The following is a 27,494-nucleotide window of genomic DNA, read 5'->3' as shown; positions in this document are numbered from 1 at the left end:
TGCTCACTGTAGAGGAGTGAACAAAGTAATCTTAAACTGGCAGAGGCCACTATGGGGAGAGTACTAGGAAGTACTGAAGAGATGTGGCAGAGATGAATCAATGTGGGTTGCAATACACAAGTGCAAGGAAGCAATGCTAGGAATATCTCTGTGTAGCTATCTTTATCTCAAATAATCAAAAATGCTATGTACCTTCTATGTTTTCTCTTCAACAAAATCTGAGAAGGGGGTGGAACTTCTGCCCAGAAGTGGGGTGAAGGGAAGGAGAGGGAGCTGGAGGAGGAGGGAGATGGTTCAAACAATGTATACACATGTAAGTAAATGTAAAAATGATAAAAGGAAGAAAGAAAAAAAATCCATCACAGAAAAAGGCTATTGGAGTGACTCAAGGTGTAGGACCTGAGTTCAAACCCAGTGCTGCAACAAAAGAGACAGGCCAGGTGTGATGACACTTGCTTGTGATCCCAGCTGTGCAGGAAGCCATATATAGGAGAGTCAATCTGAGGACTATCCTAGGCAAAAGATGAGACCCTATCTGAAAAATAACTAAAAGAAAAAAGGCTAGAGGCAAGGATGGTTTAAGAGGTACAGCATCTGCCTTGGAAGCACAAGGCCTTGAGTTCAAACTTTATTACTAGCAAAACTGAAAAGAAGAAAAAGAGAGAGAGGGAAGGGAAGGAGGCAGAGAGAGGGAGGTAGTTAGGTATGTGAAGGATACACAAGAATGCAAGAACTCCACTGGGCATTATTACAATAATGTTCATTTAAAGGATCTTAGATATGACTCCTTGCAGCCATTATACTTAGTGTCATTAAAGAACTTCCTGGCTATGGGGATCCTTTGAGCTTCTTACTCTAGGCTTACATTGTTACCAGAGAAACCTGGAGTATTTGAGCTTCAGATCACAAGTGGAAATGGATGAAGCTAGACAGAGACTTTGTAGTACAAAAATGTATTCCTGTTCTTTAACCAAGAGTAGTAAAAATGATGTTTGTGAAGATGAGAGTGCTAAACAATGAGAATTAGGACATAATTCTTGGTTAAATTTTCAGTGATATAAGCTATTATGCACTTATACAATTGCCTACCATATCATAAAACAAACCCTGTAAAGTATTTACACACCTAATATCAATCTGTCAAAAACTGCTTGTCCTACTTTTTTTCAAAATTCACACTATAATGGAGGGCTAAATTCTTGAGACTATTTTACCATAAGAGAATCCTCTAACTTCAGCCAAATTAATAGCCAAGGAAAGGAATTTCTCCTGACACTTTATTAAAGTTTATCCAGAATATACTTATTGGAAACCAACAGGGCTAATAAAATACCTTTATGTATTCAGTGTGTCTGCAAGATTTGTTATAGAAGGAACTTCCTCATAAAATCACCCTGATCCTAATGAATGGACAAAGGAATGCTTTAACAAAGTTAAAGTGTGGATGACTGAAGATTCAGAATAGGTTGATCATAAGTAATGCCTGGTTTCATACAAAATCTCTTTTTCACCTTTATATCCTATGCAAAATTAAGAAAAATGACCAATTTTTAGTTTGGCTGAAAATACTATTAAAGTGTTTGAAAAATTATTTCCATCCAGCTAGTAACATACATCTCCACACAATGCTCTGTCAAATGATAGGAGAAAGGAATAGAAATGACATTGTCTTCAACATCCACTGAAGAAACTATAGAATAATTATTAGTCTCCAATTATCTGTAGTGAAAGTAAAGAATATTAAAAATAATTTTCTCTCATCTCTTGACATCAAGAACACACAAAAATGCACAAAGAAATCCCATAAAGGATACCAAGTTTTTATTTTTTAAATAAAGGATGAAAGAGTTAGAATATTTGGATCAGTAAACATTTAAAATGTATTTGTAGCTAAGACCGTATTCTCTAAAGAAAATCTCAATAGGATACGTACGGCAAAGAGTAATGAAGTTAGTGCATAAGTAGTCATGAAAAAGGACATGAAATTTTCTTTAAAAATTCCACTTATATGACATAAAGAAGTCAAATGTGCAACACATGAAAATAAAAAAACCCAAAATAACAAGTCATGTGACAATTCATTGTGTCATTAACAAGGAAGAGAGAACTAAGTAAAACTCCAATGCTTTTGACATTGAGATCAGTTATTCATTCCTGTAAATCAATTTTTATGCTGTAAAGAACTGAACTAAGCTCAGAGCAATGGTAAAAGGACACAAAAAATCTGATGTTAGGGCTGGCATATAGCTGAAGAGTAACATAATGATATCAGTACACAGGAGGAAACTCGGCTGGAGCTCTTAGAAGCTGTTGAAATGGAAAGAAAGCATGCAGTGCACTCACGCCACTACAACTGTTTAAATATGTCTTTATCACATTGTATCCTTTAATTCTTCATTAAAATGCAAAAAAGTATATGTTTTACTGCTTGAAAAAAGCTATGGAAATGAAGCACAGCTTGTATCATTTAACCCATGTAATAAAGATGTTTGTATATATACACATGTAGTAAGCCTTTCATTCAAATTGTCTCGTTCAAGAAATCTCTATACATGGCTCAGCCAGCTGTTGAATATTTTCAGTAAAAGAGATTTGTCAAATATTTATTGGGTTAAAATGTCAAGGAAATAACATGCCAGGTACCTGGAATGCATTCATATACAAGACCTAGAATCTGCCTACAAGGTGTTTATTTTTTAATATGGAAGAGAGATAAGCATACAAGATAAAACATACAAGGACAATGCTGGCTAAATATCTCCTATTGCCTATTTTTATTCCATTATAACATATTTTTGTTTTTATTGTTAGGTAGGATAGTAGGTTTTAAATTTCAAATCCATAGATTTGTTTTTCATAATGGACAGTTTTGGTTAACGATTCAAAATGTACATTAATCTTTGCATTTTAGTATTCTTTTCTTCAGTTTCTCTTAAAGATTAGTACTGATAATTTGAAGTAAAAATGCATTAAGTTCCCCAAATACGTTTTCTAGTAATTTCAGAAAGACTACCTCCTATGAACTTCCCATCAATTTCATGTTGAGAAAGAATTGTTCCAAGAAATGGTTTTAGAGTAGGAATTCAGAATCAGTACTTTATTGTTCCCAATGTCATGAATATACTACAAAATTATTCTATACTTCTGCAATACGTATCACAGTCTCTAGTGGATGTGAGCACAATAAACCAATGTAAAATAACTATTCTGCATCTAAATCTTCTTGCAATCATATCGACTGCACTATTTCATCTGCCTTAGTAAGACATCTGTCCATTTCCTACTCAGGTTAATAAGGCCTTATGATAAGAATTCCAGACTCATCAGATCAGAATGCTGTACAGTGGTACATAAAATGAACAGAAATTACAAGCACTTAAGATAACTGTCATCATCCCATTTTTCATCAACCACCAAAGAAAAGGTACCTAAAAATTGTTCTGCTATTTGTGTGTGCATATTTATAAATAATTCTGAATACGCTATCTTCACCAGCTCACATTTTCCAAACACGTCATTTAAATTATGAACAAGATGGAAACCACAAACAGGTGGAATATATTTTTAACTTGTTATGTCATCAATTTAAGAGAATATGGAGTCTTAAACTTAACGGCATGACCTTTCACTGTAACATGAGAAGAGTGAAGATTTATTACTTCTAACATGAAATTATTTCTCAGTAAAACCACAGGTTAAAAAAAATTACGTATGAAAAGTCACCATAGTGACTAATTCTAAGGGATCATTGTCTTGTCTGGAATACATCAAACAAAGAAGTACCCCCTAAAATTCAATGGCTTTTTTAATTCTGAAATTTTAATTAAGAACATTCTTTTCCTCTCACAGAAACTTACTTTCAAAGGTGATCAAATTAATTGCATCATTTCATCAGTGTTTAATCAATTAAAAGTCCATTCTTCCAAACATAAGGTTTTTGTGGTTACATGAAAATATTGCTCTTCATCCATCAAAATAGCCCAATAACTTTGAGAAAGCTTTTTCTATAAAATTGAGAATTTTTTCAAACTACTATATGCTTGTGTATGCTTTTGAAATATTCACTGTAACCTGAAGGTATTTTGATGTATTAAATAACATTCAGTATTTGAATATTTTTTAATTAATTAAATGAAAACAATTGCTTGTGTTGAATTTTAAAATTAAAATAAGTTGTCTTTTTTTTAGGGTTGTATACGTATTTACAATGTAAACCTCCATTATCATTATTGTCATTATCATCATCATTATTATTCTCATAGTAGTAGAAATAGTAACCATATTTATGTCACAATTTTCCTATTTGTGGTATATTTTTATGGTACTAATATGCTCTCAGGCCTAACCCACCCAAGGCACCATGTTTCATATCAACTGGCTAATAGAATCATCGCAATAGTACTTTGAAAAAGGTGGTAAATATCTGCATAAATTATATATCTGCATTATTCTTCTCTGGCCTCCATCTTAAACAAGCAGAGACAGGCTCCCGAGTCTTCATAGTGGGGATTCCTCAGCATTTCCACTTCTCATGAAGCCAAAATGCACTGCACCTGTGCTCACTTTTCTTTTATTTTTAATTTTAATTTTTTATTATTGTGTCTTATGGTCACTTTTCGAAGAAAAAAGAGTGCTCTGCCCTTTCCTCAGTACTGTCAGACATCTGTCTGCAAGTTCTTCAGGATCCCAAGTCCTCATGTAACTTAAAAAAAAATTCAAATAGAAAATAAGAATTTTTCCAAACTTTTTAATAAAAATTAGGTACTTGATAATGTCACATTGTAACTTTACAGAAAGTATACTCAAGGTAATAACTAGATAAAAAGTCAGGATATCAGAAATTACAATTAGGCTCATAAACAGAATAAATGCGAGTGAAGCAATAGTACAAAGAAGTTATCTAAACTGAAGCAGAAAAAAGAAAACAAAAAAGAGCAAGTAAAATAAGACCATCCAAGAGCGATGGTATAACTGCTACGACATACATGAAGTTGAGGATCTCAAGAGAAAAAGCATTATTTGGAAGAAATGTTTGAACACATACTGTTTATGAATTACAGGGTTGAGGGTGTAGCTCGGTGGTACAGTACTTCTTTAATATGTGCTCGTCCTAGGGTTGATCTCCAGAACCACAAAAAATGAATTTTAGCAAAATAAATGAAAACTAAATATTAAAAACAAAAAATGGCAATCCAAAAAACCTGAGATAACACAATGTATTATGAGGAAATAATTGAATAAAATTACAAAACAAAATAATATCAAGAAAATCATCAAAAAACTACTGAAAATAAGGAACAAAGATAACAAAAGGGAAGCAAGGGTGGGAAGAATAGGTTACTGGGATATAGCATACAAAAGATAAAAGATAAGGATCACAGAACTCACTTCTCATAAAACAAATACAATGGAATTTTGCCTTATACATGTGGAAAATACCTAAAACATAACTTTTATCCAAGAGTTCCATATTCTATGGAAATATCTTTCAAAAATGGGGAGGAAGCAAGGACATATTTAGGCAAAACCTGAGAGATTTCAATGTCCTAAGACCACTCTACTAGTAAATTTAAGAAAATTTCTCAAGACAAGGAACATAACAATAGAAATTCAAAGCTATACAAAGAAATGCAGAGAATGAGAACAATAAAATAAATTTAAATATAAAATGTATGATGCTAAATGTTCAAATTTAAGACCAAGAAGTTTCTTTCTTAAGAAGTAAGGGAAATTAATTGAAGGATAACACTTAAAACTGAAATTTAAGCTCCTGCTTAAAGGAAATAAATAAAAGGAAAACAAAATCAACGAAATAGACATAAGAAAAAGAAAAGAAACATTCAATGAAACTAAAGTTGTTATTAGGCAGGAAGAGTAAAAATGATATATCTCTACCGAATGGATCATAAAGAGACAATGTATGCCTCACAAATATTAGGAATAAAATATTTAATACAATATTTTAAATAAAGTACTACAGCATAAGAACTTGAGAACTAAAATTCTTTCATAAACTCACTTTGTAAAACCAAATCTGCATATTTGAGTATCGTTTCTTCTGTGTTTACTTTTTCTCATAGTTTAGACATTGCCAGTCACTTCACATAGCATATGTGTCATAATACTACTATATGAGGCTTTTTTATGGTTATATTGAAAAAAGAACCTTTAAAATTCTTTATTTTTTAGGTATTTAAAAATTATACTCTGCTGACATAGTCAAATAACCTTTAACAACCCACTGCATACAGAAAGCTATGAGGATTGAAGAAAAAAAAGTACAAATCATTTAGAAAAATATCTGGCACATATTAATAACTAACAAATATTAGTTTCAGTTTTTAGAAAGGAGCAAAAATGTTACCTACACCAGTTATTGTCAGTTAAATGTTATCTACCAATTTGTAAGTGTTTACATCTTGTGCACTTTCTCTATCACAAAGTAAATCATACTATAAATATTTTGGGATACTCAATTTTTATGAGTTAGTTCATTTGGAGAGAATCTTTGTTTCCATAGTTAGAAGTCTTTCATACAGCAAATGTATGTTTACAAAATCAAACTATGGTGTAGCAAATATTCATTCTCACATGAAATTTTTCAATTTCTTGGAATATTTACAAATATTTGAGCTAACTTACAGCTATGTCAGGTGTGACAGAGAGCACAAATAGTGGTAAGTTGTTGTGTAATATTTTACACTGGCAATTTATTTTCTATTTCCAAATTACTGCACATCCCTGTAGCAACCTGAAAAAATTCCCTCAAACCTGAAGATGACTTTCATTATTCTGAATGTAATTTATCAAACTAATTTACACTTTTCATACCTGTTTTCTCCATACTCTATTTTCCTGATGGCTCACCTCAATTTGGTTACCTCTTCAGGAATCTGACTGTGGCCAATATTTTGTGGTTGGTAGCTCTGACCCCAAAATTTACTACAGCTTTTACTACCCCAGTAATACTTATCTGTCAAGAAGAGCCATAATGCCTTCTCTAACATAAATTTTGACTAATTCTTGATAAAATGAAAGGATAAAACATGACTACATTACTTGAAAAGAAGAAATCTGACGTAAAAATTTAAATTGGCATCTTGTGTGAAAATTGAAATTTCTTTACCAACTGCAGTTATCAGCTTAGATTTGTGACTGGCCATGTGAGTAAGTCCCCAGCATGTGTGTATATGTGTATTTGTGTGTGTGTGTGAATAGTGCACTCTATCCAAGCATTCTGTGTATGGATATAATCCTATGCTATGGCACATTTTTCATTTCTCTTTGATCAATTTTGCTCTTAAAAACTAAGCCAGATGCTAATGATCACGCTCTCTAATTCTAGCTACTCGAGAGGCTGAGGTCAGGAGTATCATGTTTTAAGGACAACCAGGCAAATAGTTCATGACCCTGATCTCCAAAATAACAGAATGAAATGGACTGGTGGTGTGGCTCATGTGGCAGAGAACCTGCTTTGCAAGCACAATACTCTGAGTTCAAACCCCAGCCCCACCAAAAAAGGAAAAAAAAAAACCTAAAAAATTCTTTTAATAATTTTTTAAAATGGCACATAGAGCTCAGGAATTTTTAATAAGAAAAAACAAACAAATTTTAATTTAGTTAAGTATTTAAGTAATATTTATTGGAAGAAAAGAGTAGAACTAATTAGCAAACATTCTCTTACATTGGTATTCATATGTCATACATCTCTAGAATTTCTTAGTCTGAGACAGGTCCATGACCAGGCAGAATAGGGCAAGAGTCTGCCCTAACATATGACATCACTAAAGGGTGCATAAACTGACAAATAAACCTCTTATTCTCACCTGAATTTATCTCTTGTTTTAAGAAATGCACATTTTAAATCAAAAGTCATTGTAATGTCTAGAAGAGTTTACTAAACTGACTTAAATCATATTCTTATTGCTCTTTGACCAATTCAACAATATCTTTCTATGTCAAGTTAAGGATGAAAGAATTGGAGAATATTTACAATTACACCTAAGATTCACATACATTTCCTATTACTATTCCATAAAACAAGCACTTATCCTAGAGCAATTATGAGGAAGATACCTTTATCTGTTTTTCCACAACCAGTTCAAATTAAGATATTTCTCTACTTCTAGAAATTTTAGAGCTATAATATAAGGTAATAGAAAAAACACAAGATTGTAAATGTGCATGAAATGAAAGATAGAAAGGAATTACTGTAAAACTTTTGAGTTAATCAGTCCTTGAATTTTCTGTATTTGTATGTACCAGCTGTATTAATTCTGGCCTTCCATATTTATGTTGTTAATATCTTCAGCTTGTCTTGCTGACTTCAGAACTTTAACCCTGTGCTACAAAGGGATTCTACCACTATGCTAAGATCATGCTTATCACTCTTGTTAGAACAAAAAGCAGACCTCAGAGAAGTAGATATATAACAGGAAAATGTACAGCAGATCTTGAAAGTTGGGAGAGATTTGGAATGGAGTGATTGGAAATCATATTTAGCTAGGGAGCTCTAAGCACAAGTAGTATGTGAAATAATATAAAGGCTTTGAGAAAAACTCAATAGAAGAAAAAAAGGACAGTAATGGGTTGAGTGGTGTCCACACACAAAAAAGGTTTCTCTAACCTGTGAATGTTACACTACTGAAAAAGAGTTGGTCATGTAATAAAGGTAAGCATCTTGAGAGAGAAGAGATCATCCAAATGGGGCCTAAATCCAATGACAAAGACCTTACAAGAAAAAGGCAAAGAAAGACTTGAGGTAAACAAAGAAGAGAAAGCTGTCTGATCAGAGAAGCAAAGATTCAAGTGATACAGCCCAGGGGCTGCCACCTTAGCCATCAGAAGCAAAATAATGCAAAGAACGGATTCTCCCGGAGTACCCTTATCATGAAGGTAGCCCTGTCAAATTTAGATTTTTGTGCTTCTAACCTGGAGACTGGTCAGAGACTATATGTTGTTTTAAGTCACCATGTTTGTGCCAATTTGGTATAGCAACTTCAGGAAACTTGGGCACTATAGCCAAACATGAGATTCCCAATTTTCCTGAGATCTTTTAATTAAGTTTTACTCATAGTTACAGAACATGTTTCCTACTAAAGGAAAAAATGTGGCAACATTTTTATATTTCAAAACTATAATGACTCAAGAAAACTCACACCAAACCACCTTATGAAGGTTAAAATTTGGTTAATGAGTATTTGTTTTTATAGTAAGCATCTACTTCAAGTTAGACAAGAAAGTTCTCTAAGAAGCCTACCCATTCCACTTCCATCCTGTCTTCTTCATGGGACCATAACTATACACAAATATTTTTTATATATTAAATTTCCTCAGAAATCAACATACTATTAAATAAATATTGATCAATAACCACAGATTTTCTGGATTGCTCTGTCTTTTCAATGGTTCACAGGAGAAACTTATTTTCCCTTTAATACATTTTGACAATGTGATGATTTTCAGAAAAGCAGTGGCACTCTGAAGCAAGGCAACTCAACAATGGAAAATGTTAGATTTGGGGAAGCCTTAAGAGAAGATGTCACCTTTGGGCTTTGCAGTTCGAATTTTACTTCTACAAAACACTCCTGTGGCTGCTCTCATGCAGAATTATCATTATAAACAAGCATTTCAGTAAGGGAAATGTAGACCAGAAATTGATTCCAAATTTGGAGCTCTAGGGAATAAAAATAGGAGTATAATTTGGAGAAGAGATGGAAAACTACAAGGGAGGAAGAGGGATAAGATAAATATTAAAAACGTGTGCAAGGAAAGCCATCTATTTAATAATATTGCACAGGTAAGATTATAGCAAAATGACTTCAAAACAGCATCATAATTCCCCAATGGCAATTCAATTTCTTTATCACATGTTCTCATTTCCCATCAGGGAAATATGCAAAATATGTTCAAATATAGGAATTTTGAAGTACAATGAGTACATAGCTGTGTGCTGTTAGGAAAAGTAGTAAAGGGAAATGCAGGACCAAGGTTGCAATGATGCCTTCAAAATGATCAAATTATCACCTACAATTAAAAGGTATATGATACTTATTAAGAATTTCAAGTGAACTTAAAATATAATTTTATGGCAATCAACCAAACAATGACTTTTCAGGAATAAACTTAAAATATGAAAATTCACTTTGTGGAAGAATAATGTCATTGACTATTTCCAAATGCTCAGACTAAAAAAGTTTCATGGTGCTCTACTTCAAAATAATTTTTATTTCAGATTTTTATTATATACTTACTTTGAGCAAAATAGAGCATTATAAGAAACAGGAATTTTATAAATAATGGGTTTTCAGTAAAGAAATTAAAGATACTATCTTATTGAAAACTTGGTACCATGATATTGAATGGGATATAATAATTTTAAATGTTATTGTTATCGATCATACATATGAATATGTACATATATTATTTTCAGGGCCAAAGTTGTTCTTTAAAAAAATACTTATCAAGCATACATTTTATGGCATACATACATATGTGTGTATACTGTGAACATATCTATATCTACATACATATGTATTTCTTTATATTTCTATGTGAATTTTAATGAACTCAACTCTATTTAAAAATAAAATTTCTTTCAGAAATACAATTTATATGGTGTTCTTCTTAAAAAAACATTATAATATATATTGAAGCCAAAATATAGCCAGAGGCATTTATGACACTTAAGGAACAGCTAAAATAATATGTGTGTGTTCATCTGCCCTAGAGGGTTAGAATGATAGATAGTGAGTAGGATGCATGCATTCACATATTAAAGGTATTCAGCTATAAACTGACACAATCAAGCGTGTTTTCTCTGGCTCAGTAAGCACAGAAACAGTATTTGGAAAACCCAGAGTGAACCATGACAGTAATATGCCAAGAACTGGGTCACTGAAAATATATATCTTTAGACTTCAAAGATGTGTCTGCCCATTTATTCAAAATAAAATGGCCTAGTTTTAGATTCAGATTACAACTTCTAGGCAGTGATACTTAGATAAGGTTAAATGCTAAAACCTTACATATCTTTGCATATAGAAGAGAGTTATATTATCAAAGGAAAACAATTATAGTTTAAAAACCATATTGTGCTAGTTTTTTCTAGTGTCTGATATGGTGATTATGAAAAAAATATTGCATGCTAAACAGCAGTTCATCATTGTATATCAAACAATACTAAACACACACACATACACAGAGGAAATAAATCAAGTAGCTTGATAACAGCTGACCATGACAAAGCTTTGAATGATCATTTTTTCATGGAAGCTGATTTTTAGTCTCTATCCCTGAGAAAGTTTACATTATTCCAACCTTGTTAACCTTATAAATTAATGATGAAAAAAACAAATATTTTCATTCCCAAGTAGATATCAATGATGGTTTTTAAATTCCTTCACTACATACCACAATTTATTGCTTTTTTTGTGGGATGGGGTCCACCATTCCTGGAAATCCTGCAATACCAGGTCCTGAATTGAGTGGATGCAGCATGCTATTCCATTTCCCTGCTCCAAACATCCACTTAATATGCTGTCCTTGATAGAGGATATATCAGATGTTAAACTGACAAGAACAGAAAAACATTTGATCTTAGCCAAAGGGCTGATAAGCAGTATACATCACGTTTTAAACTTCCATATTTGACTTCACACTGTGCTAGTAATTAAATAAAATTGTGTAATACGCAATCCTTTTAAGAATGTAAGAGTACATCTTTGAATAATATGTTATTTGGATAAGTCTAGCAAATATGGTTCCTATAGTTCTTTGTTATAAGTAGATTCTTCTATTTACATACATGCACACATATTTAAAATATCGTTTTTGAATGATAAAATATTTAATTTAATTATTTTTAACCAGTAATAAGGATATCTAATCATGTACAGTTTTGTTTTAAAATAATATAAAATTTTAATGGCTATAGGATCTTTTAGATAAATTTCGTAACGTGTATGCCACAATGTCTTCCTCTATGGGTAGTATAGGAATTTACTACATTTAGTTTTTTCTGATATTTAAATAAGAACATATTTAAAAACTATAAAAATTGTATCTTGTCTTTACTATAAAGAAGCACTGAGTTTCTTAAATCACTAACATTCCTATAAACTAACAACAAATTTTCTGAAATATAATCAAGAAAACATTTCCATCTGCAAAGACTTCAAAATTAAAATACTTAAGAATAAATTTAATCAAGGAGGTAAAAGAACTGAATCATAAAAACCAGACAGCACCAATGAAAGAAATTTAAGAAGATACAAGTTAGTGAAACTATGTCCCATTTTCATGACATTTTTTCAATGATATTTTTCATAGAATAAGAAAACAATATCATAAAATTCATAGAGAATCACAAAAGATCACAAATAACAAAGGCAATCTTGACCAAAAGTATAAAAACTGAAGGTCTGGAGGAGACTTTTCCTTGGAACTAGCTTGACCTCACCATTATATTTACCACTTGCTGTCAGAATCTGTATTCAGTGTCAGAACATACGACACAATCCCTTTAAGTTTTTCCCGTAATGCAGAATAGAGAAGGTGTTAGTGAAATTAAAGTGTATATAGCTTAAAATTGGAGAGTATTTTTATGCCACAGTTAAGGCTGCAGTTAAATAATCTCTAGGATGTGTTTGAGAGTACTATTTTTTAATCTGCAAAATGGGAAAAATCTTATCTATGGTTCTGGGTTATAAGACAGTAAAGTACACATATTATGAGCTGTGGCTGCTCACAAGCAACTTCATGTCTCCAGACATCACTCAAAATACATGCACAACTCTGGAAGATCTCATTCAGTTTTTGCTTTTCTCTCTTCCTTTTTAAAATCCTGACGTTTGCACTTAGGGCCTCAAGCATTCTAGGTAAGCATTCTACCACTTCAGCCATGCCTCCAGCCATATTTGCTTCAGTAATTTTTCAGAAAAGGTCTCACATTTTTTTGAGGTGGAAGAGATTTCTGACCACGTTTCTACCTGTGGTCTCCAGTGTAGCTAGGAATACAGGCATGTGTCACTATGTCTGGCTTATTGGTTGATATGGTGTCTTGTTACTTTTTGAATGATCTGACCTCGAACCACGATCCTAACTGTCTCTGCTTCCCAAGTAGCTGGGATTACAGGAGTGAGCCACAGGACATTTTCCATCTTTCTAATGCACTAAAGTTTGGGGGAAGACTTCATTCATTGGTTAGGTTGTTCAAAATATTTCTAAGTATACTAGAAATTTATGCTTAGAAAGATTTTGACAAAGCATTGTCTCCACTAAATAAAGGAGACAAAGGTGACAAAGATTTCCTTTAACATTACTGAAATAAAAATCTACCTTTTTTAAAAACAAATAAAAGTTCACATTCATTTTAATGATAAGAGACTGGTATTATTTTTAAATCAAAATTTTGATTTTTTGCACCAAACTTTAGAAGTTATTTTTCCATAGGGATTGAAATTACAGTAAAAATGATTTGCCCCTTTCTAAACATTTTTAGAATGTTAAAGTATTCACATTTTAAAAAGTATTATGTCATTTCTAAAGTTTTATTTTGATTTTTTTTATATCTTAGCTGATAAAGAAGAGGAGACTTTAATATACTGGGAAAATACTCCCTCAAAGTTTTTCATCCAGTTATAAATTAGTATCCCTAGTATGGAGTCTTTGGAAATTCTAGTAACAATGCATCTTCTTCTTGTCTTCAGTTGGGTTAAAGAAATTGATATCAGTTGGGCACTGGTGGCTCACAACTACAATCCCAGCTACTCAGTAAGCAGAGATCAGGAGGATTGTGGTTTGAATCCAGCCTGGGCAAATAATGAAACACTATCTCAAAAAACCTATCACAAAAAAGACTGGTGGGGTGGCTCAAGGTATAGGTCCTGAGTTCAAATCCCAGTTCCACAAAAAAAGAAAGAAAGAAAAAAAATTGATATTTGGTCCTGCCAGCTGGGAGTGATACAAGTGGGGGGGGAAGGGGGTAGGAATATGTATATGATACAAAAAGTGTGTACAAATATATGTAAATGCAAAAATAATACCTGTTGAAACTACTTCAGGACTTGGGGGAGAGGATAAAGGAGGTGGTAAATTCAAGTATGATATATTTGATACATTGTATGAGCCTTTGCAAATGTCAAAATGTATCCCCACCCAGCATAACAATAAAGGAAAAAAATTTTTAAATCTCACAAGCAAAATTTTTATATACTTATGACACATCTGTGCTTTTAATAAGATTTGAATATAATACAAGTGTGTGTGTGTGTGTGTGTGTGTGCAAAGTGACAGTTCTATCATAAGGAATCCAATGGCTCTTTAATTTGCTAAGGTAATTGCAGTTTCAAAATGTTTTCTTATTAAAGTAATTTGCACATTTAATATTGTGAAAATATTCTTAAAACAATCAACTTCTCTTTGTGACCAACCCTCCTCAGCTATATTTTATTATCTATAAATATTCTAATCAGTTCTTAATAGGGTCTTTAAGAAAAAAATATTTCCTTGAAGCTAATTTATTTGGAGTTAATCTCCAAAGTATACTTCATTTTTAAAATTAATTTTAGGTATTTAGTTTTACTTTCTGTTTGTGCATTTTTCCTAGGATTCTGTTCCTGATCCAGTATCAATTACCCTTCTCAATAGATTGCTCCAATCCAGGAACTGTATTTATGTTTTCTCTTAGTGAATAAAAAATTTCAACATTCCACAATTGTTTTTGAAAACAGAATATAGTATCACTTGATCAGAAAGCGTATATTTTCAAAGTGAAAAGTTTCTTAGCTGAGTTTTAATGATCAAAGATTTTTATTGAAGGTGACATTTCTCAAGTGCATTATTTCTTAACTTCAGTACCAACAACCTTTCCATTGGGCTCACTGCCCTCACCTAAAAGACTCTATCATTTATATCAGAGTGGTCTTTCTAAAACAGGAATGTAGTCTTGCTATCATCCAGCCTCCAGTACATTAATGGCTTCCCTTTGGTAAGTGAATACATGCTAACTCCTCACTTAGCTCAGTCATGTCACATAGTTTGGGAAGACACGCCTAACATCCCTCTGGGAGAGGCAGACCTCTCCCTCTGCAAAGGCACACATTTTTTAGCATACTTCCTTCACCTGTCTGCCTCCTTTTATTATACTGCAAGTTTTCTCAAGGAAAAAAGTCAATGTTACTTTAATTGATGATTTGATTCCAAATCAAAGATGAAAAAAAGTAGATGATTTGAAGAAATTATTCATAAAAGCAAAGAAATACCAAAGTTGGCAAGAGTGAATAGAGGGTTTGTACTAGGATCCAGTTCCAGATATGAGACTTTCTACTAGCAGGATGACTTTGGAAAAGTTACTCAATTTCTCTATCAATATTCTGATATGAAAAACTCAGTAATTTCACCGGTTTGAGGTAGTTATTGAAGTCTTATATTAGCCAATGATGTAAAGCCATTAACATACATAGTGTTTCATAAATAGTAATTAAATGTTAAATAACAATAATTTAATTTGTATCTCCAAATCTAATAAAATGTTTGTATAGAATAGCATTCCCAGTCATATTGGGTCAATGAATTAACTGTACCTCTCAATATACATAAAAAAGTAACACTTCTGTGTTTATGACAGTCTCTTTCACATATATGATATTGATATTTAACCTTTTCCCTGGACCAAGTTTTCATATACTCGTAGGTAAGTTTATATTTCACATCATTAATGCAGTTTTAATATGATCACTCTATATTACTCCAAATAAATAAATAAATATATGAGTCACAGGAAAAAATTTGGAGAATGGAAGATGTAGTATGAAAGCAAATAATAAAAAATAAATAGAAGCAGAAATCTGAAAAAGAATTGCAAAATGGAAAGAACAGATTACAGAAAAATCAAATAGTTTTAAAACACTGAAAAAACTGTGAAAGGCTATGAAAAAATCTAAAAAAAAAAAAAAGAAAAAATATAAAATGTGAACATGGATTGAAACATCATCAGATACACCATTAATATGCACAATTTTTATGTTTTTTATTAGTTGAAAATTAAAATAAATAAGTTTTTATTATATGGATGGGTTTTGTAATGAAAATATCAATCTCTGCCAACACAGGATTTGTCTTTCTGTCTTCACTGTCTATTGTGTTATAGATGTAAATGAATGAAATTTCTGATATTGTTTTCTTAATAAATAACTTATAAGTCAGATTTATGCAGATAGATTAGATGCTTTCCACATTGGTGGAGCTGAGTAGAAAACTGAGTAGAAAACTACAACTTTCTATTAATTTCAAAATCTCATTATTTACCTAATGTCATCTAATTTAATATCAAGACAAAATAGAAAGACATATCATGCAATATTTTCAAATGAGATCATGATGATTTATGGATGTCAAAGAAATACTCAACTGAATAATTTTTTGTTTTTGTTTTTGTTTTTACAGTACTGGGGTTTGAACTCAGTGCCTTCACCTTGAGCCACTTCACCAGCCCTGTTTTTGTGTAGGGTGTTTCAAGATAGGGTCTCACAAACTTTTTGCCTGGGCTAGCTTTGAACTGTGATCCTCCTTTTTTCTGCCTCCTGAGTAGTTAGGATTGCAGGCATGAGCCACCAGTGTCCAGCTCAACTGAATAGTTTTAAAAGGAAAGATCCAAGTCAATTAGAAGAAAGTAAGCTTTTTCTCAGTGAAAGTTTTTATAAAATTACAAAGAAAGAACATCATCTATAATCCTACTTGATTTTTGTTATTGTTGCTGCTAGTATATAATTGTGAATTATAATTCTATATCAGCAATGGCAATGGTCTCTACAACATCAAAGCAAAAATAAGTTAAGCAATCGGTTTTGAATTGAAATTACATATTACCTTATTTCAGAAGTTCTAAAATTCTTAAAATTCATGTACAATTTAGTAGGCATCATATTCTTTTGCTATCAAAAGAAAGGAGTTTAATATGTTGTCCTGATTCATTTAAATTAATGAAAGTTTGTTGTGAAAACACTTAAAATACTTATTTAAAATACTTTGGAAAGTTACAGCCTATGTTAACATTAAAGAAAACAGTGTCTCTTCTTACAGAACTGAGGTAGTTTTAAATAATTATTTAGCTTGGACAGGATGGAGAAAGTAAGGTGGTAAAACATTCTCTTAAGATACTGTGAGGGTGAGTTGTTACTAACAGACAAAGCAAAGTAGAAGCAGTTTCAATTAAAGGAATACTATTTCCACTATCTTTCTCTTTCCGTTGGTTCTTGCTATGACACTATTAACTCTTAATGTATTAATGATAGATTTTAAACTAGCCAATAGGACAGTAACAGAAGATAAAAATGAGAAGAGTACCTGCTCTACCATTTAAAACAGGATATTGACTGACAAGAATGGGGTGGTGTTGAGTACTTGAAAGTAATTTATTATATTGACAAGGAGGGGAAAGGAGCCAATTAAATGGAAAAGAAATAGAAGAAAGGGGATATTGAGTGTCAAAAACGTAAAATAATAAAAGAAACAAGTATAAGTGAGACACTAAGATGCTACTCTAAGGAACTGAACAGTGGAATACTTCCACACCTCTGGCTCTAACTTCTAGCATCCCACTTAATGCTGTGTAAGAAGCACAAACAACTAGGAGTTAAATCCCTATTAAAAAGAAAAGCAGGTTTACATCTCAACAATCCTACTTTTTAAAAAGAAGGTTATTCACACAGAAAAGTATTGGGAGAGACCAGACATAAGGGGGAACCTTCTTATCTTTCTAAACAATTACTGAAAAATTCAGTGAGCTCCATTTGATATCTTGAGTTTCAATACACAGATTTGTCTGAATCTCTTTATTCCACTCTCAATCTCAGAGATGAGAATCACTATTGGTGCACTGAGAAAGACTGAGAGCTGGGTGGGGGAGGGGTTTGTTTTTCTGAAAGACAACTGACAGATTTTAAAAAATTAGAACCTAATTAAGTTAAATTATTCTATCAAATAGTGTGGCTCAACAATTTAGATAAAAAACAATAGATTATATAATAATTCTTATTCTGTGCACTTAAATTCAGTGGCAGAATATCTGTGCGTGCACTTAAAAGTACAATAGATTTCCCTGGTAAAATGGTGCTTAGCAATCTTCCATGTGCCTATATAAGTGATGAGTAACAAAGGAAAGACAAGATGAAGAAAAGAGAGAAGGCATCAAGAAAGAGGGGAAAGAACAGTTAAAAAGCAGGAAAAAGAGAAAGATAACACAGGAAAAGTAGGAAACAGTTCACAACACCAAACCCAGCTTTAATCATGGGATAAGCTTAGAGAGTTCAGGCAATACTAATGACAAAAGACTGGCAATCCTATCCACAGAAGGAAGGCATGGATCTTGAAAGCCTTAACTTAAATGTGGAATTTGGTCTGACAGTTTCTGTTCCTACATTGGAGAAGAAATCCATTGCATTGCTGAAAGTATATCTGTGTTCTAAAGCCAGGCATCATCCTGACAGGGTGCCTATTATTGGAGACTGAGCTACCTTGTGGACCTGAAAATAAGGAATAATTACAAGTCAGGAGCCTGGAGACACCCTCTCACAGTGGGAGGCTGGCACAGAGAAGGTTGTAGAGAAAAAGAGTTTGGACACTGGCTCACTAGAAAGTTTAAGCATCAGAAATCTCAGAATATGGAGAGCACCTTGATCAGAGAGTATTTCTACTCTCTGTGGGATGGAGAAACACCCATCTCTTGTGGATTACAGCAATGTCTCTGTAACTGCCTCCCTGATTCTTGGATTTGGGAGATGGAAGAGTCAGAACTCTAACCCAAGTCCAGCAGATTACTCAATTTCAGCAGCTTTCTCCCTTCCTCAGGGTAGTTTACTGCTGGATGGGCTCTGAAAGCTTGAAGACCAGCAGGCAGAATACTAACTTCCCTTAATTCTGCTCCTGCAGTAAAGAACTCTGATTTTTTCTACATTTTAATACACTAGTGGGAGAATTTGTCAGCCTGAATACTTTTCCTTCCTGGGTACACAGGTTGTGGAGATTCTAAAGTGAATAGGAAACTGCCAGCCCACAGGTCATAAAATTCCCTGCAGCCAGCATCATTTCCTAGTGTCTATAGAAGTAAAGCCTCTAAAATAAATGTACCCTGATGCTGACAACATACTCTAGGCCAGGACTGGTCCTCAAGCCATGTACAATACCAATCGGAACAGGTGGAAGAAAGAGAAACCACAATACACTCCAGCTATGACTCATAACTCCCTCAGTCCTTGTTGATTCCAAAATAAGAGGACCAGAAGTCTCTCCAATTCATTCTTTTTTACTTTTCAATTTTTAACTTATATTCTTTTTAGTATTTCATTTTTTTATTTTCTTAAGTATTGTATGTTTTTATTTTCATTAATCGTCTTGCCTTTATTTAATTTGTTCACATTTTTTTATTTACTTTACAAATGGGTTTTTTAAGTCTTGCTTTTTATCTTATTTCTCCCTCTGTTTTTCTTTTCCTATTATTTTCTTTTCTTTAACCATGCTTCTGCATTTCTTCCTTCTTTTCTCCTTTCTGTACATCTCTTCTGCACTTTATTCTTCCATTTACTTTTTTCCATTATTAATTTTTAACTTTGTAGTTTATTCTGCATTATTATCACCACTTTATTTTCTATCATTTTTGGTGGCATAGCAGATAGCATTTGTCCTTTATTTTTATTGCATTTCTAATGTGATTTGATTTGATCTTGTTGTTACAGCTATTGCTTTTCTCCCCTCTGAGTGGTAGTGGGGATTGAGCCCTTAAGAGAAGGCTGTTGACTAAGAAGACTCCCATTTAAACTAGAAAAAATATCAACCCCACCAGATGCACAAATTGTAGCATAGAAATGCAAGATATTTGCAAAAATAAGTTAACATGAGTTCTTCAAAAGTTCCTAACTCTTCAATAGTTAAATCCAAAGATACTGGAATAGTTGAAATGCTAGAAAAAAATTGAGAAGTCTTGTTTAGAAAAGTTGAATGACCTCAAAAGGTATTCAAAGGAAGTAAAGAAGTAAGTTTAAGACAGGGAAAAGAAATCCAGCAAATTGAACAAGAAATTCTTTAAAAAAAAAAAAAGAAGAAAGAAAAAATATTTGAAATGAAAAGCTCAGTAAATCAAGTAAAAATCTTCATGAACTAGATAGAATAAAGAACATGTGGGGTTGAAGACAAGGCTAAAGAGTTAGTACAATCAGATACCAATGAAGAAAAAACAGTAAGCAATTATGACCATGATATTTATGAACTATGGAGCATGATTAAAGGGCTAAACATTTGAATCATTGGCATAAAATAAGGAGGCAAATTACTGACTAATGGCATGAAAACATATTCAATGACATTATAACCCTAGTTTCCTAAACCTAGGGTAAGTCATGGAATCCAGGTATAGGAGGCACTTAGAGCCTCAAATAGACATGATCAGAAAGAACTTCTCCATGTCATATTATATGAGTTAAGATGACAAGAACACAAAACAAAGAACATTATTAACTCTGTAAATTATCATACTTCTAAGACAACAATGGGAGAAATTAGAGTATACCTTTCAATACTAATCCCAAATTTAAATGATGTTAACACTCCAATAACAAAAGGCTGTCTGAATGGAGTTAAAAAACAAGACCAATTGTTTGCTGTCTGCAAGAAACTCATTTCAATGGACAACACATGCACAATGGAAAAGACAGAAAATGATATACCAAGCAACAATATCCAAAATCAAGCAGGAGCATCAATATATCTGACAAATCAGAACATAAGGTAAAATTAGTCAGGAGGGATAAAGAAAATAACTATTACAGCATTGAATATTGTTGTACCCAATTTTGTTAAAAAAATTCCACTAGTAGATATAAAGGTCCAGATATGTCCAGATACAATAATAGTGGATGATTCCAATATCCAATTCACATCAACAGATTATCTAGAAAAAAAATCCAAACAGGAACTTCAGAAAACTGCAGTTCAAATGTAAGTAACAAACATCTACCAAATATTGCATCTAACACTAGGTGATTAAACGTTATTCTTAGCAACCCATAATACTTCTTCAAAATATATCACATTTTAGGTCATAAAGCAAAAAACAAATATAAAAGACACCAAATAATTTATTGTATCTTATCAAATCATAATAGGATAAAAGAACAAATCAAAAATAATAAAGGCTATAAAAACACATGGAAATTGAATGATATGATACACTTTCAAATGATTAGTCACTGACAAAATAAAGAGGAAAGTATGAACAATGCTATGATCAAATGAAAATAACTTACTAGAATTTTGGGGTACAAAGAAGAAAGTTCTAAGAGGGAAGTTACAGTTATAAGTGCCTAAATTAATAAAAAGAAAACTCCTATACAAAGAACCTAATCGTGTGTTTCAAAATCTTGGAAAATCAATAATAAGCCTTATGGAAACATATTACAAGAAAACAAGAAATAAAGATTGGGGTAAAAGTTGATGAAATGCCAAGTAAAAGAACAATACAAAGGATCAATGACACATAGATTTGGTTATCTAAAAATGGTATATTGGAGAAGGTGCAGTCTCTTTAACAGCTGGTGCTAGGAAAACTGGATATCCACATGCAGAAGACTAAAACTAGATCTTTATCACTCACCCTGTGCAAAAATCTATCGAAAATGGATCAAAGACCTCAATGTAATATCTGAAATTCTAAAACTCATAGAAGAGAACAGGGAAACACGTCAATACATGGACATAGACAACATCCGAAATGAGGCCTTAATAGATCAGGACATAATAAAAAGAATTGGCAAGTGTTTTTGCATTAAGTTAAAAAACTTTGACACACTTGAAAAAACAAACAAAAGAAACCCACTACCAGAGTGCAGAGACACACTACAGGGAGAAAATCTTTACCAGATATTCATCTGACAGGGATTAATATCCAGAGTATACACAGAATTCAGAAAACTTATCACCAAAAGATAATCCAATCAATAAATGGATAAATAACCTGAGCAGAAAACTCTGAAATGAAGAAGCATGAATGACTTAAAATACATGAAAAAATGTTCAACATTTAGCTATAGAGGAGTTGTAAATTAAAACTTCATTGAGATTACATCTCACCCATTAACTTAGTCTAGCTACTATGAAAATTAGTATGAAGTTTCCTCAAAAGACTAAAAATAGAACTGTCATATCATGCATTTGACCTCTCCTAAGTATATAACAGAAGGAATCAAAGTCAGTAGACAACAGAGATACTTAAGCACCTATATTTATGTGCATTATTAATAATAGTAAAGTTATGGAATCAGCCTAGGTGCCCATGAATGGATGAATAGATGAAAAATGTAGTATACATCCACAATGGAGTTTTTCAAACATAAAGAAGAACAAAATCATGTGGCTTGTAAGTAAATGGATGAAAGTGGATATAATCATGCTTAGTGAAATAAGTCAGACACAGAAAGACAAATACTAATAGTTGTCTTAAGTGTGGAAGCTAGGTTTTTTTTTTTAAAAAAGCATGAACATAGAAAAGGAACTTTCTGGGAAGTGGAATAGGACCAAAGGAGGTAATGACAAAGAGTGTAATGGGGTTTGAATATGAGCAAAATGTGTTATATATGCAAAAATATGTCACAATGAAACTCATTTTTTCATACAATTAATACTCACTAATTTAAAAATATACATTATTACTTCCAGTGAGGATTTCTAGATAAATGTCAGTTTATAATTGATGAGCCTAACAGATACACACAAGTTGTTACAACCAAGTGGCTTTAAGGAAACCTCCAAGATCATGAGAGCCATCACCTTCCTTTTGAGACAATAATTTCCAACTTCTAGAATGACAATAGTTTCTGTGACAAACTTAGAAAACTGAAACACTATTCAATGAAAATGTCATACTATCTAGGTTACTACATTTTAAGAGCATTGTTTAACATTCAGTGCAAAATTATAATTCAATCTATAGCCAGGTAATAATACAATTAAATTACTAATACAGATATTATAAAACATCAAATTATTCTTATAAAACCTTGTATTATATTGTCTATTTTATAATTCTATAAATTTAATTATTCCTGTGATGTAAAGAACATGGAAGTTGAAGCTAAAATCACTCAAACTTGATGAGGGAAAATTGTGTCCTTCATAATAAGGATACAGTTATTTCTTTTGGCTATTGTGGTCATCAATAGAAAAGAGAGGGCCAGTTATGGTGGTACATGCTTATAATTGCAACTACTCAGGAAATGGTGACAAAATGACTGTGGTTTGATGCTAACCCAGGCAAAAATTCATTGAGACCCAGTCTGATAAACAAGGCAGTTATGATGGCACAGTCCTTTTTTTTTTCTTCATTTTTCTTTTATTATTCATATGTGCATACAAGGCTTGGTTCATTTCTCCCCCCTGCCCCCACCCCTCCCTTACCACCCACTCCACCCCTCCCTCTCCCCCTCCCAATACCCAGCAGAAACTATTTTGCCCTTATTTCTAATTTTGTTGTAGAGAGAGTATAAGCAATAATAGGAAGGAACAAGGGTTTTTGTTGGTTGAGATAAGGATACCTATACAGGGAGTTGACTCACATTGATTTCTTGTGTGTGTGTGTTACCTTCTAGGTTAATTCTTTTTGATCTCACCTTTTCTCTAGTTCCTGGTCCCCTTTTCCTATTGGCCTCAGTTGCTTTTAAGGTATCTGCTTTAGTTTCTCTGCTTTAAGGGCAACAAATGCTAGCTAGTTTTTTAGGTGTCTTGCCTATCCTCACCCCTCCCTTGTGTGCTCTGGCTTTTATCATGTGCTCAAAGTCCAATCCCATTCTTGTGTTTGTCCTTGATCTAATGTCCACATATGAGGGAGAACATATGATTTTTGGTCTTTTGGACCAGGCTAACCTCACTCAGAATGATGTTCTCCAATTCCATCCATTTACCAGCGAATGATAAAATTTCGTTCTTCTTCATGGCTGCACAAAATTCCATTGTGTATATATACCACATTTTCTTAATCCACTCGTCAGTGGTGGGGCATCTTGGCTGTTTCCCTAACTTGTCTATTGTGAATAGTACCACAATAAACATGGGTGTGCAAGTGCCTCTGGAGTAACCTGTGTCACAGTCTTTTGGGTATATCCCCAATAGTGGTATTGCTGGATCAAATGGTAGATCAATGTCTAGCTTTTTAAGTAGCCTCCAAATTTTTTTCCAGAGTGTTTGTACTAGTTTACATTCCCACCAACAGTGTAAGAGGGTTCCTTTTTCCCCACATTTTCGCCAATACCTGTTGGTGGTGGTGTTGCTGATGATGGCTATTCTAACAGGGGTGAGGTGGAATCTTAGCATGGTTTTAATTTGCATTTCCTTTATTGCTAGAGATGGTGAGCATTTTTTCATGTGTTTTTTGGCCATTTGCATAAAGCTAAAAAGCTTCTGTTCATCAAAAGAAATGGCCTGTAAACTGAAGAGAACACCCACAGAGTGGGAGAAAATATTTGCCAACTATACATCAGACAAAGGACTGATAACCAGAATATATGGGGAACTTAAAAAACTAAATTCTCCCAAAACTAATGAACCAATAAAAAAATGGGCAAGTGAACTAAACAGAACTTTCTCAAAAGAAGAAATTCAAATGGCCAAAGTATTTTTAAATAGTGACTTTCCTCACAAATTAAATAACCTTAACTTTCCTCAAGCCTAAATATATTTTTATTTTTATTTTGAACAACTTACTCTCCTTTGTTCATCACTTATCATTTTATTTCTCTTGACTATTTTTGATTTTCATTTGAAAAAAATCAATAGCCACAAAAAGACCCTTTCTAACCTACCATATTTCTAAAGAATGTCACAGAGTGAAAAATATTTGACTCTCTCCTGTTATCTACCCTCAATAGTACTCACTAGTATTCTTGTGATTAAGAATAGTCATGAATCCTACTTGAGTGTAATTAATGGGATGTAATATGTATGCATTGGCATAAAGGTTAAGCTTTCTCCTTGACAGATTGTGATGGGCAGACAATTGCAGTCTGACATAAGCCGAAGCACATTTCTATTTCAGTGATATGTGAACTGTGAATTGTAATTGCATACTGCTCTTTGTTGAGCTTTCAAGAGGGAAAACAAAACTATGTTTGCTTTGTGTTTTAAAATCTCTGTCCAGGAGTCTTAAAGGAAGTATGTGTCTGTAAATTAAAGTAATATGTTGGGAAGTGATGTCTATTACCACTTGAATATATAACAAATTAAAGGGTTAAGTAATGCTCCAAACATGGCAAATTCTGTGTATACAGAGATTGCTACAACACACAAAATTTCAGCAATAGCATATGTAACACAAAATCTCAAGAGTGATTTGGTTTAACTAGTGACTTAAAAAAAGACAAAAAACAGAGACTTGGATTACATACTTCTAGGCAGATAATGGTCTGAGTTGGGAAAATACCTAGATATTTCCTACTTAGCATTAAAGAGTATTCCCTTTGGAAAATAAAGACTGTAAAATTTCCTCCAGTGTTCTAAAGAATATTAAAGTATTATTAGCTATCATTCTACACTTATGACTTTCTGCCAAATTTGAAGAGGTTTAAAAAAATGTGTGACCCAAAATCACTTCTGATATGGGAAAGAAAAATCAAGTGTGAAAATATATAGTATTATGTTTCTTGGAGAAAAAAAATTATGTTCTGACTAATACATAAAATCTGCAATTTTATTAGAGGTAGCTGTAGGATAATATATGTACTAAGAGTATTTGATTTTTCATGAAAAAGACATGTATATATTGAATGGTTTTACATTTCTAGTTTCTTAACAATTTTGTCTAACATAATAGCAAGATTTATGTTTGGTATGTATGCATAATTAATTTTTTTAGTTTGAAAACAGTTTTTCTCACTATCCTACTTAAAAACGTAATGAGTACTCAACACATGACTACTTGGTTTAATTCTATAGAAGGTTTATAAGCTAGTACACAACCCTACCCCATAGAGAAAACACAACCAAGTAGAGAAAACAAGCTTCAGATACAGACTACTTACAGTATAACAGACTTAAGACTTATTTCATTTTATTTAAAGTAAAATATTTAGGAATTTCATATTAAATAATATGCTTTAACAAACTTGAAAACTGTTTAAAATTTTTTGAAATCTTAATATAAAATGACATATTGTAAAACACACAGTAAAATGCTATTAAAAGATGTTTCAGAAATACATGTAAACTGTAGCAAGACAAGTCAAATGAACAAATGTACACCCATAAGAGAATGAGAACAGTCTTTGCGATATTTTTACAAACTGAAGTACTTTATTGTAATGAAAGTTCACAATATAAATACAGCAAGCATCAAAAATTATTGACTGTACAAGGCAGGCACAATGACTCAAACCTATAACCTTAGGCACTTGGGAGAATGGGGGAGAAACGTGATTCCAGGCCAGCCAGGGCAGAAAGTTCAGGGGATCCCACAGGAGATCCCACTGCAACCAACAAAACCTAGGTATGATGACACTGTCCTGTTGTCTCGGTTGTTTGGGGTAGTAAACCGGAAGACCTTGCTCCAGGTCAGTCTGATCATAGAGGTGAGATGCAATTCACAAACAGCTAAGGCTATAGTGCCGGCCACGCAAGCACTGAGCCCCGAGTTCAAACCCCAGTATCACCAGTACTACACAAAGAGTTGTAAAAATATATGGCTATACATAACGTATATATGAAATTTTTAATGATAAGATTTTGTTGATAAATATGGAAAAAACACATGTGGTAAAATAGGTACCTTTGAAATAGAGAGGAAAATCCTAGTGAGATATATACTAAAGTTCCAATGTATCTATTATATAATGCTCATTTTGAAGATTTAAAATAAGCAAAATATAATAGAAAAAACTGGTTGTGCAGTTTACAGTCTTTTCTTGATTATTCTATTTTATATTATGTGTTTTGAACAGAAGCAATGAAACTATTATTCAATTTTATTACAACTAGAAACATTTGAGTAAAAATATTTCAAATTCAAAGAGCTCAGAATTTCAATATAAATCCTGTTTAATCTAGGTGTCCACAGATAATGCAAACTACATTTCCACTAAAAGTCTCAACAAGATGGGCAAAAAATATAAAAAGTGTTTGAGAACTTATCAGTGATCACAGTGTATGATTAGAAGAGATAGTGAAGTTAGTTCTTTTTCTCCACTGCAGTTGGATACAATGTATGACCACTCAGGAAGCCTGTCTGCAAAGTTTGTATAAATACTAGGATTGCCTCTATAAAATTCAGTAAAAGGAAACTTTCATTTTGAGGTTGTCCAAATAAATACTTATAATAGATTGAAATCAAAGTATTCATGGATGAACTATAAGTTATCTTTTGACATTATTAATCATGTAAAACTATAATATGTTTGAGGATGCTCATATATTAATAAATATCACTTGGACATTGACATAAATATTTCTCTACCAAATTA

General features: G+C 32.6%; 1 protein-coding gene and 1 non-coding gene across 3 annotated transcripts in view; both read right to left on the bottom strand.

The window, feature by feature from the left end:
* The window catches only part of Grid2 (glutamate ionotropic receptor delta type subunit 2), a 1,442,266-nt gene that overhangs the window by 1,279,613 nt on the left and 135,159 nt on the right, over positions 1 to 27,494 (bottom strand). The window lies entirely within an intron of this gene.
* LOC141411086 (U2 spliceosomal RNA) lies at positions 11,438 to 11,622 on the bottom strand. The gene has a single exon (XR_012435940.1). It is a non-coding gene; the product is annotated as a U2 spliceosomal RNA (small nuclear RNA).

This window comes from Castor canadensis, chromosome 9, assembly GCF_047511655.1.
Source record: "Castor canadensis chromosome 9, mCasCan1.hap1v2, whole genome shotgun sequence".
In the NCBI taxonomy this organism is placed as follows: Eukaryota; Metazoa; Chordata; class Mammalia; order Rodentia; family Castoridae; genus Castor; species Castor canadensis.
Note: the sequence above shows the minus strand (reverse complement) of the source record. Positions and strands in the feature narration are given on the sequence as shown.